The following is a 10,902-nucleotide window of genomic DNA, read 5'->3' on the forward strand; positions in this document are numbered from 1 at the left end:
TTCATTTTTCAACATTGTTTATGCAATTTTTGGACATATGAAAACCCTTTCGAGGAGTATGCTAAGACGAAAGGTTCTTTTGAGCATTTGAAAATATAAGAATTTTGCTATGTGATATTTGTTAATTTCGGTTGGTGACCTTTACAATTATTGTGGAAATCTGGGCTTTGCCCTTAGATAAGAAACAGGATCATCCTACCGGTTAGTACCCTGGAGATGGGAAAGTAGTTAGTCATACTTGACCAAAGTTGTGTCAGGAGGATCTTGTGGGGCGCGTGGAGATCACCAGGGTAGTGTAGTTTTGTAGCATGATCAGATTAGGTGGTTGTATAAGGACAAGATGTCTTTCTCTTGGAATTGTATTTATTTCATTTTGGAAGATTGTATCTATGCTTAAACTGTCTGGTGACTTTTTCTTTTAATGGGTCCATGTTCCACATTTTGATGTGATGTGGGGAAAGTAGAGATTCTTGGGGCAGTGCTTTTATGCAGGTGTCTGCCGAGAATACTCCAAGGGTATGAGCTATGTCTGATGGGTCTCATAGCCCCGTTGTATTTTTCTATTTAAATACTTAGGGTTTTGTTTCAAAAACTATTTCCGCTGTTTGTAAATATTGTTGACTTTTGTCGTTGTGTTACGACTTAAATATTTATCCAAAAGTATTTTCTTCTTTAGTTCTTCATTTTTATGAATTTGTTTTAAAAAAAAAAAATACACTCACGCTGTTAAAAATCGGGGTGTTACACAGCGCTTATTTGAAAAAGCGCTGTAAAAGGGTTTAAAAATAACATTCATCAGACACCTAACAGGACCTTATCTAACAGGATTTTCTTCAATCACCTTGTAAGCATCATGGGAATCCCCAAAAACACATTGCTAACAAAAACATCAGACTCAAACCCTTTTTCACAACATGGCAATGAACCTGAAGACCAAGTTTCGAACCACTTATCGACGAATTAGCACACGATTTAAGAAGGAAAGGGAATGTAAAGAGAGAAAAAGGGTTGAATACCAATTAAGTTTCGATTTAAGAAGGAAAGAGAATGTAAAGAGATAAAAAGGGTGTTGAGGTGGAGATTGATGAATTATTAGAAATGAGAACTTTAGGAGATTTATCACAATACTTTAGGAGATGATGAATTATTAGAAATGAGAACTTCTGAAGAATCTATATATATATGGATTCTTCAGAAGTTCTCATTTCTAATAATTCATCATCTCCTAAAGTATTGAGCAATAGAGAATCTATCTGTTCAGTTCAGTTCATGTAAATTACTAATTTATATTCAGTTCATGTAAATCAAGATAAATATAAAACACTCATTGTTACATGAACTTGGTATAAAACACTCATTATTTTATTTTTAAAAGGATCTTTTACAGCGCTTTTTCAAATAAGCGCTGTAAAATGTCTCTTTATTTTATTTTTGAGTTTGGTTTATTTGGGTTGGGATGACATTAAAAACATTGTTATCATTGTTTATTGGATTAAAAACATTGTTATCATTGTCTTTATCACAATACTTTAGGAGATGATGAATTATTAGAAATGAGAACTTCTGAAGAATCTATATATATATGCACTGAGCAAAAGAGAATCTCTCTATTCAGTTCAGTTCAGTTCATGTAAATTACTAATTTATATTCAGTTCAGTTCATGTAAATCAAGCTAAATATAAAACACTCATTGTTACATGAACTTGGTATAAAACACTCAAATCAAGCTAAATATAAGCAGAAAATAAATTAATCAGAAAATAAATTAATCAGAACTTAGTATAAAACACTCAATTCAGATTACATGCATATTTACAATAACACAGTTCAGATTACATGCATGGCTTATATAAAACAATTAAACATGTACATTAAGACGCCCTTCTTCTTTTCCTGGTGGGATTCACATTTGTTTGTCCATTTACAATACAAAACGATGGATTAATCCAAATTCCCTCATCATGATCATCTCTAAGATATAAACCATCATCAGTTGAATCAATTTCATGTGGTTGTTGTGATGTTGCAAATAAAAGATCATTACCAACATCTTCATCATTATTGTTATCATCACTTATTTTATTGGTCGATAGGACAACAGACCATTTATCATTAGAAGGATCAGTGACATAAAACACTTGTTGAGCTTGCGACGCTAAAATAAAAGGCTCGTCTTTGTATCCCACCCTATTAAAATCGACAAGCAAGAATCCTGACTCATCAATCCGAACGCCATTATTATTATCGACCCACTTGCAACCAAATATGGGAACACGAAACATTGTGTAGTCTAACTCCCATATGCGCTCGATAACCCCAAAATATGATAGATTTGCATATATTGGGTTTTTGTCTTTTGCACTTGAGACATGCATCGCTTCAGCTACGAGAGTGACTCCACTATTTTGCATAGTGGTCTGATCATCTTGTTCTTTGGTATAAAATGTGTAGCCGTTAATAACATAACCAGTGTAAGAAAAGACATGTAAGCTCGGACCATTTGCTAGCCACCTCAATCTATTTGAAATTGATCCGGGGTCTATATCAAATTTTGACATTATGTGATTTTTTAACCATGTTACAAAACTTCGATTGTGCTCTCGAGTTATCCAATTTTGATTCCTATTCATGTTCAAACGAGATAACTGATCAATGTGTATTGTAACATACGGTTGAACCTCATCATCATTGTGCAGAACATACAATTGTGCCTGCTCCCATTCTGTCCTTGATATAGTCAGTAGTCTCCTTCCAGTTATCCCTTCTCCTGATAGTCTTCCCGAATGACGAGACATGGGAAGCCCTATGGATTCAACATTGGACAGATATTCAGTACAAAATTCAGCAGCCTCTTCAACAATGTATCGTTCAGCAATACAACCTTCTGGTCGACTTCTACTTTTTACGTACCCTTTTAATATTTTCATATATCGTTCTATCGGATACATCCATCTCATATAAGCTGGCCCACAAAGTTGTGTCTCCTTAACCAGATGAACAGTAAGGTGAACCATTATATCAAAAAACGATGGTGGGAAATACATTTCAAGCTCACACAAAGTAACAACAATTTCCCTCTGCAATGTCGGTAATTTCTGAGGGTCGATCACTTTACTACAAATTTCCCTGAAGAAGAAACATAATCTAGTTAAGGCTAGTCGAACTTTTTCAGGTAAAATGGAACGTATACCTATTGGTAGCAAATGCTCCATTATAATATGACAATCATGGGTCTTCAAACCTTTTAACTTGAGGTCTTTCATACAAACCAAATTTTTAATGTTCGAAGAGTATCCTTCTGGAACTTTAACTTCGTGTAGAAATTTACATAAAACAATTTTTTCCTTTCTAGATAGAGTATGAGCGGCTGGAGGTAGATATGTGCGATTTCCTTTCTTTACTGGAGCCAGTTCATTTCTTATTCCCATATCGACCAAGTCCAATCTTGCATTGACGCCATCTTTAGACTTTCCTGGAACATTGAGTAACGTACCAATAACACTTTCAAATACATTTTTTTCAATATGCATCACATCGAGGAAATGTCTTACATACAATGACTTCCAATATGGCAATTCAAAGAAAATTGACTTTTTCTTCCACCCAGTTTTCACCAGCTCTCCCGCAAAAGGTTTGCCAAATTTATTGGTCAAACCTTGTACTTTTTCAAGTATTTGATATCCAGTCGGTGCTAAAGGAGCTTTACCTTCCTCTGATTTTCCATTGAATGCATTTCTCCACCCACGATACTGATGACTATAAGGTAAAAATCTACGATGTCCAAGAAACACATTCTTCTTACAATGTTTCAACCGCATCCAATTTGTACTCTCTTCACATATAGGACATGCACACTGACCTTTAATGCTATATCCTGATAAATTACCATATGCTGGAAAATCATTAATTGTGCCGAACAACATAGCCCTCAAATTGAAACACTTTTTCCTATACCCATCATAAACTTCCACACTTGTCTCCCACATACTTTTTAAATCTTCGATTAGAGGAGTCAAGTATACGTCGATATCATTCCCCGGTTGTTTGGGTCCAGAAATTAACAGAGACAACATCATAAACTTACGCTTCATACATAACCATGGAGGTAGGTTATATATTACCAAAATCACAGGCCACGTGCTATGTGAGATGCTTTGAAGACCATGTGGATTCATTCCATCAGTAGAAAGTGCAAGTCTTAGATTTCTTGACTCTATCCCGAATTCAGGATACTCGTGATCAATTTTTGCCCATTGTGGGGAATCTGCAGGGTGTCGAAACATTCCATCTCTAATTCTTTCATCTGCATGCCATGTCAAGTGTTTTGAATCTTCTTCACTGCGATACATGCGCCTAAATCTTGGTATTATAGGAAAATACCACACGACTTTTGCTGGAGTAGATTCTTTCTTCTTATATCGAGAGACATTGCATTTTGGACACGCCTTAAGTAGTTCATATTCGTTTCGAAATAAAATGCAATCGTTAGGACACGCATGAATCCTTTCGTAACTCATTCCAATAGAACACAAAATCCGTTTAGCCTCGTAGGTTCGACTGGGAAGTTCATTATCATCTGGCAACATATCTTTTATGAGTGTTAATAATTCTGTAAAGCTTTTATCAGACCATCCATTACTCGCTTTTAAGTTGTACAACTTTAATATCGCTGACAGTCTTGTGAATTTAGTACAACCATTATATAATTCTTTCTCTGCATCACTCAACAAACTTTCAAACATTTTAGGACAATCTCGAAGATCTTCTTCAACTGCTTTTGCAATCTCATCAACTCGGTCCGGCTCATATGTATCTGTATCGAAGTCAGTTGAAGCATATGTCGAACTATTCTCAAAATTAATGTTTCCTTTTTTTTTTCTCACCATGTCTTATCCAACATGTGTAGCTTTGATCAATTCCATTACATACTAGATGTCCTTCTAATTCATCTTTTCTAACACGTTTTGCAAATCAACATTTTAAACAAGGACAAACGACTCTATTTGGATCTTTTGCATTCTTCACTGCAAACTCAACAAACTCTTTCACTCCATTTTCATACTCTTTTGACAATCGATTGGCAGACATCCATTTCCTATCCATATTATACGACCTATATAAATGCAGTTACAAAAATAATAAGCTTTCAAAACATATCAACAAGTTTCAAAAAGAAACCAATATCAACATATCTAATAACAATTTCAAAACAGAAAAGATTTCAAAACATAACAGATCAACAAATTTCAAAAAAAAGAGATTTAATATATATATAACAATTTTTAGTTTTCAATTATTAAAAAACTAAAGATTTTTTGACAAAAACAAATTAAAAATTACCTGAGACAACGTAGATGGCTGCACAGTACGTAGAGGATATGAGGGTTCCCAGAGTAGAGGTGATGAGGGTTCGTAAATTTGTTTTAAAAGTAAATTATATTTATTTGAAAGCGCCTGTTTTTTACAATGCTTGTACAAAAAGCGCTGTAATAGGTAGTTAAATTGATTGAAAGCGCATGTATTTTACAGCGCTGGTAAAAAAAGCGCTGTAATAGGTAGTTCAAATATTTGAAAGCGCATGTATTTTACAGCGCTTGTACAAAAAGCGCTGTAATATGTAGTTAAATTGATTGAAAGCGCATGTATTTTACAACACTTGTGAAAGAAGCGCTGTAAAATAATACGCGAAAATGCTTCATTTTACGGCGCTTTTGCGAAAAGCGCTGTAAAAGCCTTATAACATTATGCGCAAACGCTATATGACCCTACACACTACAAAAAAAAAAGATCTATTGTGACACTCAATATTTAGTGATATATATTTATTTGTCACTATAGTTACTTTTAGCTATAGAGAGAGTGTCACAAATGCTAATTTAATATTAATTTATAATAACTTCAAAAAAAACTATTCACATAAAAAATCTATTCATGTAAAAAAAATCAACTTACCTGAAATCATTTCACGCATTCATTCACCGAAAATTATTTCATGCCTTTATTCACCGAAATCCATTTCACGCCTTCATTCACCGAAAATCTTTCACGCAAGGCCTTCATTCACCGAAAATCAATTCATGCAACGCCTTCATTCCCATTTTAATTCCCTTCAACGCATTCGTATGAGAAATTGTCAAGGTAATTTTCGTTCTTCAATGCAATGCCTTCATTTCATTTCGATTTCTGAAATTATTTTTCCCTATTTCTTCTCTTCTCAATTTGTTTTCCAATTTCATCTCAGAAATTGTCAAAGTTGATTTTCACTTTTTCCGATTTCTTCATCGTTTATTCGATTTTGTCCTCAATCAACTCCTTCAATTTCATCTTCAATCCGTGTTTATCTTCAATCGGATTTATCTTACGGTTCAACAATTTACAATTTACGATTTACAATTTTGTTATTCAAACTCATCGATTCAGATTCAAATTCAGATTCAGATTCAGCGATTTAGGGATTCATTTTCAGAGAAAGGATAATGATAAAGCAAAAAACAAATATGGAGTTTCTCATCTTCAAGCTGAGGTTTGATTGAATGATTTTGTTGATCGGGGAGTTTCTCATATTCAGTTGCAGTTTCTCATATTTTGTTTTGACGTTTGTTTTAGATAGCGTCCAGTTCTGTAACTTTTTTTAGGAGATGTGACTTGTATCATATAATATTGATAGAGTGAATCATAAGAAATTGTAATAGTTGGACAATTTCTATGCCTCAAATTTGTGAAATAGTAATCTTCTTAGGCAATTGTAATACAAAAATTCCATGAACGAATTAATTTTTTATCAATAAGATTATATAAGACTATTACTACGATATTTAAAAGATAATATTTGTTTTTATATGTCTTCGAATCCTGTTTGATGATAGATAGATACTTGCATTGCATTGCTGTTTTAGTGTGGAAAGAGAATGGTATATAGAGAGGTTAATGATTCATAATAGTAAGTTCTGTTTCAAACTAACAATGATATATATTCCTTGAAGTTGCAAATTGGATATGCTGAGCAAACTCTCTTACCTGCATTAGGCCAAGCTACATTATACACTGAAGAACGTCCCTCCAATAACTTCCCCACTGCTGCTGGATTGGCTTCATCAGCTGCTGGTTTTGCTTGTCTTGGTAATACACTTTTATACTGATTTCTTTAAGCTTTCATTCATTCATTAGTTATTATGAGTACCAAAATAAATTGGAATACGTTAGTGGTTATCGGCTAGTACTTTTGCAGTCTTCCAACATTTCTCCATATTGCAAAACCATTGGCAATTTGCACATTCAATTCAATAACATACAAATCAAGATATATCATTTTTGCAACTGATGGATACGTAGGCTACAAATAGTTAGACAGTTTTCCCTACACTCTGGTTGTTGGGGAGTTTTTAAAATAAAGATAAAGAGTTTGGGGATTATTTTGAAAACCCAGCCTTAACCAAAATATTTTTTGCAGCAGTGAAAAACTATTCCAGACATTAATTTTCACCATGGATAGCTATTAATACAAAAAAAAAAAAAAAGAACTATTGAGCAGAAGAATGGTAAAAATACAAGCAAACAGCTAACTTATTAGGCCATTTGAAGTTTTATATATTGTTTTGTTGATTTAAAGATGCTGCCAGCCTACAAAATTGACATCTTGTTGACTTATGTTTTTTAAACAAGTGTAATATATAAAACCAAATTAATATCCCAAATTCTTAGAATAATATTCTTCAATGTTTAACTTTAGGTTGCTAGTCTTTTTCAATAATGGAATGGTAGCAAGAATGACAAACTTGACCTATTATTGAATCAGACAGAGCCATAGTAAGCTGCTGGAGTAAAACTTTCCCCTGACATCTGTAGGATTAGGACTATAGGAGTATTTGTACAGTTTGATGGATAACTGTTTGTAGCAACTGATACACTGGTCTGTTATATTTGTCATTGCTTGTTTAATAAATTTCCATCTTTGCATGTACTGATTTTACTCCGACCAAAGACAAATAGATGTTGGTCACTATTTTTTTTTCTATTATTCTTTACCATTTTTTTTTCTATATGCTGAACAAATAGATGCTTGTTTAATATATTTTGTCTTTTGTTGATAAGGATCAGTTGGAGCCTGGTTGTGCTATTTTGATGTATAATAAGGTATGTGTGTTTGTTAATTTGTGGAATTTATGAGAAACTTTTTGAATTGTGGATTTAGGGTTTAATTTGGAGGATGTGTTATTTGTTTTTGAAGGGATGGTTTAGTATTGGTTTTTTTTATGATTTTGTTGGAATTAGATGCTTATTTAGGAAGATTGCAAGTTCTATACTTATGATTTTATTATAAGTCCCTTTTTGGATAAACATTTTAGCCAAGTACTTAATAGTTTAAATGCATATCATACAAGTGCTTATGTATATGCAATTTATGTAACAAAAGATAAAATAAAGTTGAACTATATAGCTTATTTTCATAAGCTCTCTCAAATAGTCTTTTAAGTGTTTATCTCAGTAGATAAAGTTCAAATAACCCAATCCAAACAAACCCTTAAGTCTCTTGTTGGTTCATTAGTGATGCTTGATGGAACTAAAATATGGGAGGGTTGAGATTTGTGATTGGAGTTTTAATCAGTGATTCTCTTCCACTTTGTCCTGTTGGTTCAATCAGTGATTCTCCTCTAGCCCTCTAACTTGTCTCTAATAATGGCAAGTGAAGAACAAATTTCAATTGTGCTCTAATAATCCTTTTGTGAATTTTATCTCTATCATAATATGATTTTAGTTTATTTTTCATAACATATTTTATTAGTTTTGTTCACTTTATTACATTCTGCAATGTTTTTACTAAATTGGTATATGTAATCGAATGCTATTGAAATTTGATGTTTGTTAAGCTATTTTTTTACATTTATTACATTCTAATTTATGTAGAACCTCTCAGGTTGCGGTTATCCCAAATTGTAGCATTTTGGATGCAGTTGGCCAGAAAATGGCCAGCACTCCTAGAGTTAGTGCCACCCTTTTCAATGCATTGGCTAAGGTTTGGAAATTATGTTCATCTTATTAGTATGACAAGATATTGCTTAGGTTAGTTTTTGTTGTTGTATATTTTGTTATTTCGTTGAACTTGTTTATGATCAAACTTGTTATTAAACAGGCAAATATAAATGTCCGAGCTATATATAGCACAAGGTTGTTCTGAGTATAATATTACTTTTGTTGTTAAGCGAGAGGATTGTATAAAAGCTTTACGGGCTGTCCATTCCAAATTTTATCTTTCAAGAACCACCATAGCAATGGGCATTATTGGACCAGGATTAATTGGGAGCACACTACTTGATCAGCTAAGGGATCAGGTGCAGTTTCCATAGACAGTTTGATTTATTTTGGTCCTATCCTGTAAGTTTTTATGTGTATTTTGGCTTTTATTGTACTTTGTGTGGAACCAGTTACTCTATTTTATATCATCTATCCATTTCAAAAGGTAATTGGAATAAGCTAAAATCTTATTAAACAATATTTTAAAGTTTAAGGAAGTATTAGCAGATATAAAAATACCTTATAATATCTTAGTATTATTGCAAATCATCTTATATTATCTATTGTATTAGGATTAATTTCTTATCTTAGAGTATCTTACATTATCTTTTAAGATTAGTTTCATATTTCGTAGTTATTATCATAATTTGAAATTATAACAGAAATAGAAATAAAATGTAGAATTCTTTAGTAGTCTACCTCCCTTAAATATGATGTTGTGAATCTGGCTTGCTAAAAATTCATTTGGATATTTCATATTTGTAAATACCAGAAGACTTCTTGAAATATGTGACAAGTTCATTCAAAATTCATTCAATGCAAGCTTCAGTTTTGAAAGAATAATTTAACACCGTCATCATACTTTACGCCAATCATTTTTATCCATAAATCATATTAATCAATATTTAAATTAATTGAACTTAATTAATTTTTGCAGTGAAGAAAGTGAGAGGATTCTCTGCAATGCTTACACACACTGAAGCTTCTGCTTTGTCCGGTATTCTTTAAACCTTGAAGCTTTTTCTAACAATTGTAAGTGTGAACCAAATTAAATTTAAAAAAAAAAATTGAGAAACGGAAATTAATAATAAGAATAATAATAATAATAATTATATTAATGATCATTAAGCTTTTAGTACATTAAACTGACACTTCATAGACAATTAAGTAAACCAATTAACTCAGCTGAACTTTTTATATTGTAAGAGAATTGAATTAAGGAAATTAAATAATGTTGTGGAAGTATTTGTACTGTCTCCTTTAAGATATCTATTAAGGCTACATGATTTTGTAAACAGACAAAGATGGTGTGGTGTCAGTGTTCCCAGATCCAGTTCTTCAATTGCACTCCTTGTGTATACAAGAACCTCAGTATTCTTGTAATAGAAACAACAGCTTCAAAATTAACATCATTAAAAGATGTGAGACTGATGCGAAACTGGATTACTTAAACAGTAAATTGAAGAAAAACAGATCAAGTCTCAAATCGTCACTCCTTCATGTACCGTTATAAGCGATGTTGCGTTATCTCATTGCATTAGATGTTTGATTGTTGAGATTAGGTTATTTTATTTTCATTGGAAATGATAATGTTTCATTAGTGAAGTTATTTGGAGTGATTATGATAACATACTTAGTGAAATGATTAATTATTGTGCTATATATTCCTTAAAGTTGCAAATTGGATATGCTGAGCAAACTCTCTTACTTGCATTAGGCCAAGCTGCAGTGTACACTGAAGAACGTCCCTCCAACAACTTCCCCACTGCAGCTGAATTGGCTTCATCAGTTGCTGGTTTTGCTTGTCTTGGTTGGTAATACATTTTATACTGATTTTTTTTAAGCTTTCTTTCATTCATTAGTTATTATGAGTACCAAAACAAATTGGA

The 10,902-nt window shown here is 32.6% G+C and overlaps 1 long non-coding RNA gene across 7 annotated transcripts in view; it reads left to right on the forward strand.

Moving 5' to 3' along the window:
- Positions 1-5,998: 5,998 nt before the first annotated feature.
- The window catches only part of LOC101502393 (uncharacterized), a 5,555-nt gene continuing 651 nt past the window's right edge, over positions 5,999-10,902 (forward strand). The window contains exons 1-7 of one of the 7 annotated variants that reach the window (XR_012162909.1): positions 5,999-6,139; positions 6,985-7,120; positions 7,731-8,134; positions 8,916-9,014; positions 9,132-9,330; positions 9,951-10,010; positions 10,731-10,827. This is a non-coding gene — a long non-coding RNA (uncharacterized lncRNA). Of the gene's footprint in view, positions 6,140-6,287; positions 6,525-6,811; positions 7,121-7,730; positions 8,135-8,915; positions 9,015-9,131; positions 9,331-9,950; positions 10,046-10,730; positions 10,828-10,902 lie in introns of those variants that run through there. The other 6 variants (XR_012162908.1, XR_012162910.1, XR_012162912.1 and 3 more) reach the window with 6 other exon arrangements.

The sequence above is a fragment of the Cicer arietinum genome, chromosome 1 (assembly GCF_000331145.2).
Source record: "Cicer arietinum cultivar CDC Frontier isolate Library 1 chromosome 1, Cicar.CDCFrontier_v2.0, whole genome shotgun sequence".
Classification (NCBI taxonomy): domain Eukaryota; kingdom Viridiplantae; phylum Streptophyta; class Magnoliopsida; order Fabales; family Fabaceae; genus Cicer; species Cicer arietinum.